The sequence below is a fragment of the Eptesicus fuscus genome, chromosome 8 (assembly GCF_027574615.1).
Source record: "Eptesicus fuscus isolate TK198812 chromosome 8, DD_ASM_mEF_20220401, whole genome shotgun sequence".
Classification (NCBI taxonomy): domain Eukaryota; kingdom Metazoa; phylum Chordata; class Mammalia; order Chiroptera; family Vespertilionidae; genus Eptesicus; species Eptesicus fuscus.
The window spans coordinates 69,263,308-69,277,175 of record NC_072480.1 but is presented as its reverse complement, the minus strand read 5'-3'; positions in this window follow the sequence as shown (position 1 = coordinate 69,277,175).

The following is a 13,868-nucleotide window of genomic DNA, read 5'->3' as shown; positions in this document are numbered from 1 at the left end:
TTAGATAGGATAGAGGCCTGGTACAGGGGTGGGGGCCAGCTGGTTTGCCCTGAAGGGTGTCCCGGATCAGGTGGGGGTTCCCTTGGGGTGTGGGGCGGCCTGAGCAAGGGGCCTGTGGTGGTTTGCAGGCCAGCCACGTCCCCTGGCAACCCAAGCGGAGGCCCTGGTATCTGGAATTTATTTTCCTTCTACAATTGAAACTTTGTAGCCTGGAGTGGAGCCAAGCCTGGGGCTCCCTCTGAGGCTGGCAGCCATTTGTGTTGGGGTTATAATTGAAACTTTGTTGTCTTAGCGGGTGGGCCCGGCCAGGGTGTGCAGAAAGCTTTGCTTCCCCTGTTGCCGGCGGCAACCCTGGCCTGCTCTCTCAAGCTCCATTCTGCCGCCATTTGTTTGAATTTGTTTACCTTCTATAATTGAAACTTTGCAGCTTGAGTGGAGGCTTAGGTCTGGCAAGGGCAGGCGGAAAGCTTGGCTTCCTCTGTTACCTAGGAAACCTTGCTCTTTGTGGCTGTAGCCATCTTGGTTTGGGTTAATTTGCATGCTTGCTCTGATTGGATGGTGGGCGTGGCTTGTGGGCATGGCTTGTGGGTGTGTCGGAGGTATGGTCAATTTGCATATTTGTCTATGATTAGGTAGGATTTGATAGAACAAAAATATAGACACAATAGAAATTAACTGCCCCCCCTTTTAACTTTTTTTTTTTTGCATGCCAGGCCTAGTGGATAAAATTATATTGGCAAAGAACATGGTCTGAAGCCATTATTTGTGTAGCTACTTCTTGTTCAGAAATCGGAAGGTTATTTAAGCTTGGGATAGGCAGCTGTGTGAAGGGTTATTGAGTAAGTGATGTCTGCAAATTAGTAAGAAAAGTATGCAGCTGGCAGTATCATCTGAAATCTAACAATTTTTAGAAATGCTTGCTAGTTGAAAGAATGGATGAAGAAAAAAAAAAAAAATAGAAACAAAACTTGACATCCAGAATAAGAATATGAGAGAGAGAGAGAGAGAGAGAGAGAGAGAGAGAGAGAGAGAGAGAGAAAGCCCAGAGATAATACTTACACTGGGCTTCTACCACATTTCTTATTTAAAACTAGAAGCCCGATGCACAAAATTCATGCAAGAGTAGGCCTTCCTTCCCCCGGCTGCCAGCACCAGCTTCCCTCCAGCCCCTGGGACTGGGCTTTGTCCTGAAGGTCGTCTCAAAGGACTTCCAGTCTAATTAGCATATTATGCTTTTATTATTATAGAAACTATATTTTCTTTCTTTTAAAAAAATGTATCCTTATTGTTGAAAGTATTACATATATTCCCCCCATTTTTTAAAAAAATATATGTTTTCACTTTAATTCCCTCTGGACAAAATAATGTAAAACTAATCATGAAAAAAAGTCTTCTAAGCCAGATTTTTATTGTAGTAAGGATTAAAAGTGAAAAAAAAAAACAAAAAAAAAAAAACGGCCTTACCTATAGCACAAGCACTTCCAAATTACATTCATAATATGATTGTGTAATAATGCCAATACAAAAAACTTGGGTTGGCAACCTATGTCTCAGGATCATGTTGTAAATTCTGTGTGTGTGTGTGTTTGTTTGTTTGTTTTTGGTGTGTTTTATTGTTTGTTTATTTCTTTTTCTTTTCTTTCTCTCTCTCTCTCTCTCTCTCTCTCTCTCTTTTTTTTTTTTTCTTGTCTGCTTGGGTAAAATAGATTTTCCATATTAGATCAAACAAATCTATGATCTTATGGGTGTCTTTTCCTTTACTTAGTTTATTGGTTTTGGTTTGAAATGTGCAGTCCTGTTACTTAAGATTGTGAAATAATAGTTTACTTAATCAAAATATGCCAAATAATAATATCATAGGAATTAAGGAATTCTTGGTCAGCATATTTAAGGAAGACTCTTTGTTAAGTATAAAAATTTATTGTTTATGTTGATCAATAGCTTCAATATTCTGTGATAATTTTCTTAACTAAACATTTTTAATGTTGACCTAATTGCAGGCATCTGTTGTTGCCTGTTCTTTTTACCACAAGAGTGTAAAAGCAACCATGTTTATTTTGCCTGCACTTCTGCAGTCTGATCAGGGCTCCATGTAGATGATAACTCAGCTCTTCCCCACATGGCATCAGCTGGGCCAGCGTGAAGGGAGAACTTACTTGGCAGCTGAGGTTAGAATGCTTATGTGGATCACTTGGCCTGATAGTGCAGGCTAATGTCAGCTGGGACTTCAGTGGGGGCTGTTGGCTGGAACACCTGCACATGTTTTTGTCATGTGGCTACTCTGCTTCCTGACAGGAAGTTTGCTGGGTTTCTAAGTGAATATCCCAAGAAGGTAAAGTGAATAAGCAAGGCTTTCTTATGACCTAGCTTTGGAAGTCACATTACATCTCTTCTGCTCTTCTTGCACAGTTCTGCCCAGGTTCAAAGGAAAGGGATATGGAAACCAGCACTTGCTGGAAGGAATGCCAATTTAACTTATAAAGAAAAGCATGTAAGATTAGATATCTTGTAGGGGACCTCTTTCAAAAATGCAGTCAACCATAGTCTGCCCTCATGCTGTAATAATCCATTCCCCTCTTACATGCAAAATACATTTGAACTCTCCACTAAGAATTGCAAGGCTCATTTCCTTAGGGTATCAGTTTAACGTATATGATTGTATCATCTCAATCAACACCGATGTAGAGGTGCTCCTGGGGCTCAATTGCTCAGTACTGCTATGCAAGTATGTCCTTTCCATCTGAAATCCTGTGAACTACGGAGACAAATTATGCTCGGCCGGTGTGGCTTAGTGGTTGAGTGTCAACCCATATACTGAGTTTCTCTTTTTAAATGTCCTTTTCTCCAAGATGGTGCCATCATTCATATGGTGATCCAATCCAGAAACCCTAAGATTGATACTGGATTTCCCTATTACCCTAATTTCATTCTTAGACATCTTTACTAGATGCTGTCATTTATATCTGATACTAGAGGCCCGGTGCACAAATTCATGCACAGGTGGGGTCCAGCTGACCCATCCTGATAGGGGCCTATTGGGCCGATCCAGCGGGGAGGAGGGGCCGCAGGCAGTTGGCCAGTCAGCCCCACCCCCAATTGGGGTGTTGGGGGCCAATAAGGGCTGGGCTGGCAGTGGAGTGGGGGGCGATTAGGGCCCGGATTAGCCTCGTTGGCTGCCGCAGTGTGTGTCATAGCTACCGGTCATTCTGGTTTTTCTGCCATTCTGGTTGCTGGGCTTTTATATATATATAGACTAGAGGACTGGTGCATGAAATTCATGCATGGGGGGTCCCCTCAGCCCAACCTGCACCCTCTCACAATCCGGGACCGCTGGCTCCTAACTGCTCATCTGCCTGCCTGCCTGCCTAATCACCCCTCACTGCTTCTGCCTGCTGGCCTGGTCACCCCGAACTGGCCCCCTGCCGGCCTGGTTGCCCCAACTGCGCCCTCTGCCAGCCTGGTTGCCCCTCACTGCCCTCCCCTGCCAGCCTGGTCTCCCCCAATTTCCCCCCCTGTCGACCTGGTCACCCCCATCTTCCCACCCTGCTGGACTGGTTGCCCCCAAGTGCCCCCCCTGCCAACCTGGTCACCCCTCATTGGGCTTCCCTGCCAGCCTGGTCACCCCCAACTTCCCCTCCTGCTGGCCTGGTCACCCCCAAATGACGCCCTGCCGGCCTGGTTGCTCCTCACTGCCGGCCTGGTCACCCTTCACTGCCCCCTCTGCCAGCCTGGTCACCCCACACAGCCTGCTGTTAAGTCGTTTGGTCGTCCCTCACTAACCCCCCTGCTGGCCTTGTTGCCTCATGCAGCCTGCTATTCGGTTGTTACTGTGAGGGTGTCCTGACCAATTTGCATATTACCCTTCTATTAGTATAGATGTTTATGTTCTGTGTGTCCACTCCACACAGTTATTTGACCTGGTTGAAGGTTTCATATTTTCTCACCTGGTCACCTAGCTCATCTTAGAAACTATGAATTCATTTTCCAAAGGGCTGGCCAAGAAATCTTCTAAATGGTGAGCATGATCATATCACAACTCTACTTTGACATTTTTAAGCAGTTCTCCATAGAGTTCAACCAACATTGCAGGGATTCAAACTGCCCTCCATTTTTAAGCAGCAAATTCAGGACTGCACTTTCCAGCCATACTTAATGTTTGCACTGCTTCTAAATAGTTATACTGTGAACTTTTCAAAGTATTTTTGCTGTATTTGTTGGTATCAGAAGCTTCCAATTCCTCCTGGGTCCTTGTTTACCCTGCTGACTTCAGGATTCCCTAAGTCCTCCTGGTCAGAGAGCATCTGTGTCTTTTACCTCTTTTGGCTGAAATCCACTCATTGTGCGGTGATCAATTGTGAGTGATGGAAATATTCTACAGACTCATTATTGAATCTTACTCTGTTTGCAGGCTTGTGTTGCTGAGATGTGACTTTCAAATTGTTGTTTTCAGCTTCCTCACTCTTCCTTTATGTGGGACAGGTAGGTTGGAGGGACCTGAAGTCAGTAACTGACCTCTGTCTGAGTTGGATCAGGCTCTGGTAAAGTCTTTTTCCCTGGAGTTAGGTAGGCATTAGTTTTGGAAAACTCTCTGAGCATATTTCACAATGGTTGCTTTCTTCCTCCTCCTATCAGAGATAAAAGAGGGATTTTCATAGTTCTTCACTGTAAGAGCCTAGCAGGGTTCTTTGAGTCATCTCTCAACACTATGTCTTTGGGAGTTTCTTGGTCTCAAACTAGTCCACACTCAGCTTCCAGCAGTTCAACACAATTACCATTTACGTTTTCTACCAGGTTATGTCTCCAGCAGTTTCTGCCCTGGTAAGCTGGCCTCACCTGACAGCTCTTCCTGTCTCTCCAGATTTCAGGGTGGTGGTTTGCCCTGGACTTGATTTCTCTGAGTCCAGGAAAAGGTGTTTATTTTCAGTTTGTTCAGCACCTTCCTTTGCATGTACCCGAGTGAAGACTTCCAAGCTCTTTATCTGTCAGATTATTGGCTGTCAATGATTTTTATAAGTTAATAAAAAGCTTATTTGGCCATTATTGTGTATCTATTTTTATATTTAGTTCACAATTTATGTATTTGTTTATTCCTACCTCCTCAATTTCCAAAATGCACTGCATTGTGACTGAGTGCAGGTCCTCATTTCCCTAAAACTGTCACAACTGAAGTGATAGTGAGCATTTGTTATAATAGTGGGTGTTTCATGTTATCCCATTTAATTTCCTCTCCATGACTTGGGATGTAAGTACTAATTCACTTTATAGAAAAGGAGGCTAAAGCTGAGATAATAGATTATCCAAACTCTCAGGTTAGAAAGAGGCAGTAGCTGTATTTCTATTTAGATTTCTGACTTCAGTTTCACAAAGATGTTAAAATTGGGGAAGCAATATTTAATCACTGTAAATTGCTATGAAAAGTAGAAGATATAAATCCAAGTGCAAAATGTTGTGGTAATTGCACCCTGAGGACTTTTCCCTTTCTTTGCAGTCACAGTGTAATAGAGGCAGGGGTCAGTTCTAATTTTCTATTGTCTTAGCTTCTCTAGGAATACATCCCCTCTCTGCATTTTAAGCTTCTGAAAGACAAGCAATTTGACTTTTTAAATATATACAGCACAAATACTGATATAATGTTGAAACACTGCAGGTCTTTTAAGCAATTTCCCTCATTCACAAAGGATGACTCAAGTAAGAATTGACAACAACTTTATGGGACTGACAAAATGGATCATTAATTAATGTAAATCATGGTTTTATTGATTTTAAAGCAGCACAAATTTTTATTACTTCTCTCTAAGAGAAGGATTGTAGGAAAACTTTGTTCTTGATGGATTTACCACCACAATATATCCTGTACTTGAGGTAATTATGTGGAATTTTTGAACCTTTATTTATTAATCCCCTTAGATTCACAGTTGGTTTTAGAATAATGATAAGTTGTTTCCTAAAGTGACAATTATGTTTTTCAGGAACACAATTTACCTCTTTGAGTATTTAGAAATATTTATTTTTATAGTCCTTCTATGATGTCTGTGTTTGGCATATGGAACATTCTGAAATAACCCTTCACTTGCCCTAGGTGAGTCAACCTATCAGTTTAATTCATTTTGGAGATCTGTCTTCTTAGTATGTGGTTATATTATCTATTTCTTACATTTATGGTTAAGAAATAGACATTTATAAAATAAAAGTACATAAAAGGGGATTTAAATTTCTTCATTTACTAGCTCAATTGCTGACATATAGTATTTGCAAATGGGCTTCAGTAGGCCTTTCAGGTTATCCTGAGTTCATATGTGAGTAGCAGATATTAGATTCTGTATTCTAGAGGGTGTTATAAACATTAATTAACTCCCATAACAACCCTGGGAAATGTGAGCTCTATTATGTCTATTTTGTAGATAAAGCACTTGCAACTTGTAATCAAGCTACACTGAGCCAGATACTGAGGAGTTTCCCATGAATGATGAGATAGAGTAACAGGTTTGTACTGACCAAAAGAAAACAGTCATGTCTGGCAGTCATTTTCATTTGTGATTTTTTCTTCTGTAAATATTAATTTAGAAGAAGCCCACCCACATTTTTCCTTGTTTCTCATAAAAGTTCTTCTAAGCCTATTCTTTTTATTTGCCTTCACAATTACTTGCCACCACAGACTGATCTATATTATTGCTTTTATCTTTTTATTATGAATTTAAAAATAGCTAGTGTTTGCCTTACCAATTCTCTACCATCTTTTCTTTGTATGTAACCTATTTCCACATCCATTCTCATACTTCTGCAAGAGTTCTGAAGAAGACATGGTTCTTCTCATCTCTAAGTGATCCCACCCCTTTTTTGATTCCTGAAGAACATTATTTCCATATTTATGAATTATTTTCCAATAGCTATTGTGTCAATCTTATGCATCTCTTCATCAAACTTTTCCATTTAAAAACCCATTGTTCTCTTTTTCAAATTGCTTTCTTGTTTTCCCATGTCTTTAATAATCAAACCCTTTAACTTGTGTTCTTGTTTTCATTGTGTTCATTCCCTTAGTGCATGTTACTTTCTGTAACAGCTTGCAAAGTCTTTCTAATTTAGCATACTGCTAACTCAGATATCTCAGTACCATAGGCTTAATGTTTGTGTTCCTCCAAAATTCATATGTTGAAATGCTAATGCCCAATGTGATGCAATTAGGAAGTAGGGCCTTTGGGAGGTGATTACATTAGGAGAACAGAAAGGGCTCTCATGAATGGGATTAATGCCCTTACAAAAGAGGCCCCAGGGAGTTCCTAGCCCCTTCTACCATGTAAGGATACAAGAAGTCAGCATTCTGCAAACCAGATGAGGCCCTCACCTAACCATGCTGTTCTTATCCAGGACTTCAGCCTCCAGAACTGAGAAATCAACTTATGTTGTGTTTTTTTTTAAGCTACGTAGTTTGTGGTATTTTGTTATGGTAGCTGAATGGCCTCATATATGGGATAACCAGATAATCTATACTTTTTTTCCATATCTTAGAATGTTTTAATATTTAAGTCAATTTTTAAAACACCTTTCCTCTATTTAACATTGTTTTACAAGCTTCTATCTTCAAATTCTAATCTTTCTAAGCTTCCAATATCTATTGGTCTTCTTGATAACATATTTTTTTTATAAATTATATATACTGTATATATACTGTGTATATATATATTTCCTATTTTTATCTATTGCTTCTCTCTATTATATTTGCAAACCCTCTTTTCTCTCACATCATTAAATGCCTCCTGAGGAAAATAATCCAGCCCTCTACTCTTACAGGCTGAATTTATAGCATCTGTTTAACTACTCACTACCTTGTAGAGTGTAGTAGATAACTGTGCACTATACGTAAAGATAAGAAATGGTGTCTATAAAGTAGTCAAGAAATATAGAAATACCACTCCTATTTCCATTTAAGTAAACTCTATTTGCATGTTGCAATTGCATTCCATGTTGTGACACCTAGTCTTGAGTCTTTGCCTAAGAAGATAATTGCTAAAGAAGTTCTCATGTTGTCAGATCACCACAAAGGACTCCATGCTGGATCCTATTGACCTGTCCCTGCTTTCAGGTTGCTTATAGATAGCAGATATTTTTGTCTCATATTTAGGGGTATGTAGCCATTCACCTCCTTTATGATCACAATGGGCCATAATGCTTACATGGATTTCCTATTAATCCATTTCCATTTTGAGTCTTTCTTCCCCCATTTCTCTTTACCCCTCTTCCTAGTCTCCCATCTAAAGCTCTGCCTACTATCACAAAATGGGGTAATCTCTTTGAGACACTTACCTGCTATATTTTCTTCATCTCCTTCTAACTTTTTCTTCTATTCAGCCCAGGAGATTTTCTCTCAAGCTTCCATAGAGGCTCAAATCACCAGCTTTCACTCATAGATATTTCTTCCGTGTATTAAAACCTCTCCAACCACTAGTGGGAGAGCTTTCTGGAGACTAAAGGCAGGATGCTCCTTACTTTCTATTTTCCTTGTTGTCATGCTGGAACCCAAAATAAAATATTTAAGCTCCTAAAATGAGGATTATTTTTGTGGCAGCAAAGTTCATCAGGAGAAACCCTCCAAGTGTAGACCAGATAACATCTGGTAGTATTTTGGATCATTCCACACTTTCACATGATCATAGTTGTGACAGAGCTAGATCAGAACCCCAACTCTCTGCCCAGCAGGCCTGTCATCATCAGAGGAGAGATGAATAGAGTCCTATAATGGTCTCCTTATCTTCACTCTTGCTGGTTTCTTTAAGCAATTCCCATGCTTGCTTATGGCCCATGTCCCCAGAAAATCATATGAGCATGCTAGAATCAATGGGATGTGTGGAGGGAGCAGGTAAACCAGGACTGAAATATTGAAAGGTGTGATTTATTGGTAGATATCAATTTAACTATACATTCAGACTCTGATGGTTTATAAACTATAAATTTTGTTAAGCTAGGAATATTTCCTAGGATCACCTTTTGCTCCAGGGTCTAGGTAAAAGTTGGCAAAAAGGGGAATGGCATGAAATTGGAAGATGGTAGCCAATCATTTGTAATTACTCACTAAAGGTTTTTGTTGTCAGGTGTAGTGACAGGGAGCACAGATATGGCTGATGGGCTCTAGCTGCTCCTTGCTCTTCTCTGGTCCATGCCCAACTTTCTTCCTGCCCATTGGCCCTGTTGAATAACAGTGGTCCCAACTCCATGATCAGATACTTGGCTCTAGGTCCAGAATTTTAATCGCAGAGGCTTCAGCTTCCCAGACATGACCCTCCAGTTTCCCTCTTGTTCCCAGTTTGGTGCTTTATTGGCTTCCCAACACCTGCAGAGGACTGACTTCTGCTGTGATCTCAACTACATTCCAGGTCCTGATTGTCCCAGGTATCCCCTTCTGTGTAGGGTCTAATCCCTATTATACTTTCCCATGACAATTCTAGAGGCTCTGATACCTTTAGTGACCACCGAATGGTGCAATGATAAACTTAATATTTGTTCTGTTGGGTTCTCCAGCTTCTTGCATAAGTCATAAGAAAATAGAAATAATTGGCTTATAGATGTGGAAGCTCAAAATATACAGGAAACTTTGCAAAATAAACTAAATAGAAAAATATCAATATGACTTACTATTAAACTAGAGCCTGGTGCATGAAATTCATGCACTGGGTGGGGGTCCCTTAGCCCGACCTGTGCCCTCTCGCAGTCTGGGACCCCTCAGATGTCTGCCTGATCGGGCCTAAGCCGGCAGGCAGACATCCCTCTCACAGTCTGGGATCCTTCTTGCAGTCCAGAACCCTCACTCCTTACCGCCTGCCTGCTTGTTGCTCCTTACTGCTGGGCTTGCTGCTCCTTAGCGCTGCTGTGGAGGTGGGAGAGGCTCCCACCACCGCCACTGTACTCGCCAGCTGTGAGCCCAGCTTCTGGCTGAGCAGTGCTTCCCCTGTGGGAGCGCACTGACCAATAGAGGGCAGCTCCTGAATTAAGCACTGCCCTCTGGTGGTCAGTGCGCATCATAGTGACCGGTTGTTCTGCTGGTTGTTCCACTGTTCAGTCAATTTGCATATTAGGATTTTATTATATAGGATATTTCAAATTTCCATTAGAACAATGTCTTCAATTCTCATTTTTATGATTTCTAAATAACCTGAAATTATATGTCACAATGCTTTTTTGTGGTATAATGTGATAAAGAGTATAGACTTTTTTGTATGTATGCAAACAAAAGTAAAATCCCTTTAAGTCTTTATATAATTCTCTCCATTTTACTTTCTTATTAGTTGTGTAAGTCTTAACACTACTTTCTTAATATTGTGATTTTCTTCTTTGTTCTGTTGACTATTATTTACCTAAAAGGAGCAACAAAAGCTTTCCATAATTACCAAACCATGCAGTTCTGAAATAGATTTGGGAAAACATGGCAAAAGTAAAAAAGAAAACTACCTTGAATTTTAGTTAATTTTATGTTAATTTCTCCCAGCCATACATACTATATTATTTTCTGTATAAAAGTATGGTTATATTTTATACTTTATAGTTTTGATTGTTAAGACATGTATATATAGTTATTTATTATATAATTATTTGTTCTAGTTAGAAAAAAGTGGATTCTTATTATAAAAGATGGGGAGAGATTAACCAAAGAATTTATATGCATATATACATAACCCAGGGACACAGACATAATGTGGTGAAGGCCTGGGAGGTGGTACATGGGGAGAAAAGGAGACATCTGTAATACTTTCAACAATAAAGATAAATAAAACCAAATATTATGAAAAGTACCAAAATACATGATATAAGTTAAACAGTAGAAAAAAATGACTATTAAATATTTAACCTTCTTCATATGTCATATCTATAAACCTGCACATGTACATACACACACTATGGAATTATTACTATTTGGCAAGTTTGTTTTTTTTAACAGATTATGAATTTTTTGGTGTGTTTGTATATAATTCTAGTAAAACATTTGAATCAAAATTATTTTTTTGTTTTTAAATTCTTTATTGTTTGAAGTATTACATATAGTATTACATAGGTCTCCTTTTTCCCGCATTGACTACTCCCCAGCCACACCCACCCCCCAGCACATGCCCTCACCGCCCCCCACCCCAGTGTCTGTATCCATTGGTTTCAATTTTTTTTTTATTTCTTTTTTTAAATCTTTATTGTTGAAAGTATTACATAGGTCCTCTTTTTTCCCCCACTCACCTCTTCCAGCTCACTCCTGAGATCATTAATCTTGCTGACTGATTCGATTAAAAAGTATATTCTGCTTATTTTTATACCAATTAACACCAATTAATTAACACTGATAGTGCTCATCCTAAAAGTCTCATGAGCAGTCTCCTTACATGAGCTCGTGATGCAAATACTAAATTAATTTAGGGTGACAATATGTCAATGTTTTTTTTTAAAGTATATTTGGAGCTTTTTTGCTTATTTTGGTGAACTCCTCTAAAAACCTTTTGCTGCTAAAGAAATATATAAATCAAGATGTATTAAATAATGCTTTTCTCATAGTAAAAAAAAAATATAATAGTCACAGTATATGTGTTGTTTCTCACAGACATAAGCATTAACTGTAATATGGTGCTGTGAGAAAAAAATAAATACTGAATTCAAAAACACTCTGTACCTTGATTCCATAATAACTAGTCTATTAACCTCTCTCAGACTCTTTTATTTTATTATAAAAAGGGGAAAATGACATGGTATTGTGAACATCACAACGAGACAGCAGTGCACAGAAAAAAATAAGAGCATTTATTAAGGATTAAAACAGGAACTTAGGTGTTGTTGTACTGCCTAGGTTCACTTCAAGCCCTACCACTCATTAGCTGGATGATTGTAGTCAGTGAGCCTTTCTAAGCCTTGGTTTTCTCATCTGTGTAATGGATATGATCACAATTATGACAATATCATTTATTTTAGGATTACTATGAAGATGAATTGGGTTACTAATTGGAAATTAGTTAATGGCATTAACTAGCAAATTTAAGGGTGTAGTAAACAGTAAGAGTTTTTTAAATGAAATATAAGCACAGGAATGCTTTTCGTATTTTGAAAATTGAATGCAGAAATGCAGAGCAAATTATTTCCATGTTGGTTCTTCCCAAAAGTTATATATAAAAGAAAAGGGAAAAATAAAGAAAGGCAATGCTCTATTTGATGGAACAAAGTTATGTTCCTGGCCCTTCCTTAGTAATCTAAGTTTGTCTTTAGAATAGCAAAATAAAATAGTTAGATACCCAGAAACAGTCACTACAGAGATTGTTTTCCTTTAAAAGTTCTGGGGTGTTTTTTTCTTACATATATATATATATATATATGCAGTATAAATTCTTATGATTGGAAGACAATTATAACTTAAATATAATAAAGAATACCTAATTATTCTTTTAAGAGCCATTGGAAACCACACAGTAATGTAATCATTTCTGGCGATCATAATTTTAGGAAAGGAACAAAAAAGAAACCCATAAAGGTAAAATCCACTTATATGCCATCCCATCATCATTCCTTTTATAGTGTATTTATCTAAATTAACCTTATTTTATAATTAAGAATCTATTTCATGGCCAGTAAATTACTTTCAAGATTTGCCCTGTAGCTCTGCAGAATGCCACCATCACACTCTGTCTCGAATATAATCGAGGACATTTTTATATTCATAAAATGAATGTTTTCTGTCCAGAATTGCTTTTGATTAGTATAAGGCTGCATTACTGCACTGCCTTTTTCTGGGAAAGAACCCCGAGTGTATTTTATCAAAGTGCAGTAATTGTACTAGAAATGAGATAGCAATGGCATTTGTTAGCTTTGACTGTAATGGCTGTAAAAGCTACAGGAAAGTAGAACTTTGTGCTACCTTTGCATGAAGTAATGACTGCCCATTGCGTGCCAGCTTTTATGGACTTAATTGGTGTAAGAAATGATAATGCTGGGCGTGTACTTATGGCTTTTCCTCTCTGAGGATCCACTTTTCATTTTTGAATGTGCATGTCAATGTGGCCTAGAATCAATGAAAATGGCCTTGGCCTTCAGCATGAGCTGTTTAAATTGAGACAAGCTTATTTAAAGGGCTGAGACGCAGTCACAAACTCAATGACAGCAGCTGGATAATGAAGGAAAAGCAACCTTTGGCTCCACTGTGCTGCTGTCCTGGGGACAAGGAAGGGAGCTACAAGGTCCCCTGGCCTTGTATTTGCACTTCCACAGAGCCTCTACCACCCAGGGCCAGTAACCTCTGCTTCTCTTCTAAACTACCCAGGGATATCTGCTTAGTTTGAATAGTGCAATTATTATTTTTTTAATTCTGTATTATCCACCTAACATTAAAATCTGGACTGTGAAACAAAACAAAACAAAATTTGCTTTTGCCTGAATTATACAGAATTCTCTTTGAAACATCTGCAGACAGCTGTGAAATGTTTCACTTTATCTCATAGGCTCTTAGAAAGTACAATGTTATTTTTAAACAATATACCTAGGGAGGGGTTTGGTAGGAGGAGAGGAAATGCATAATGTCATTAAGGAAGGTTAAAAAAAAAAAAGTTGTTGGAAATTTGACAGGATTAAATGCCTTTTCTCCCCACCCTCAGGTGTGGTGAGGTGAATTGTAGCTTATAGATAAGCATGTAATTGTAAGGAGTAAACAATGATTGAAGGAGTTTCTTGGTAGATGCAACAGAAAACTTGGTGCCTGGTCTCAAGTGGAGACCAGTCTTAGGGAGAATAATTTTTCATTTCATATTAATTTATTGCTCAGATTTAAATTTCAGTGATTTTGTGTTTTTATCAAGATTATAAATAGGATCTTTTTTTTTTTTCTGAAAACTCTTAAAGCTGTCCAATAGTGAAAC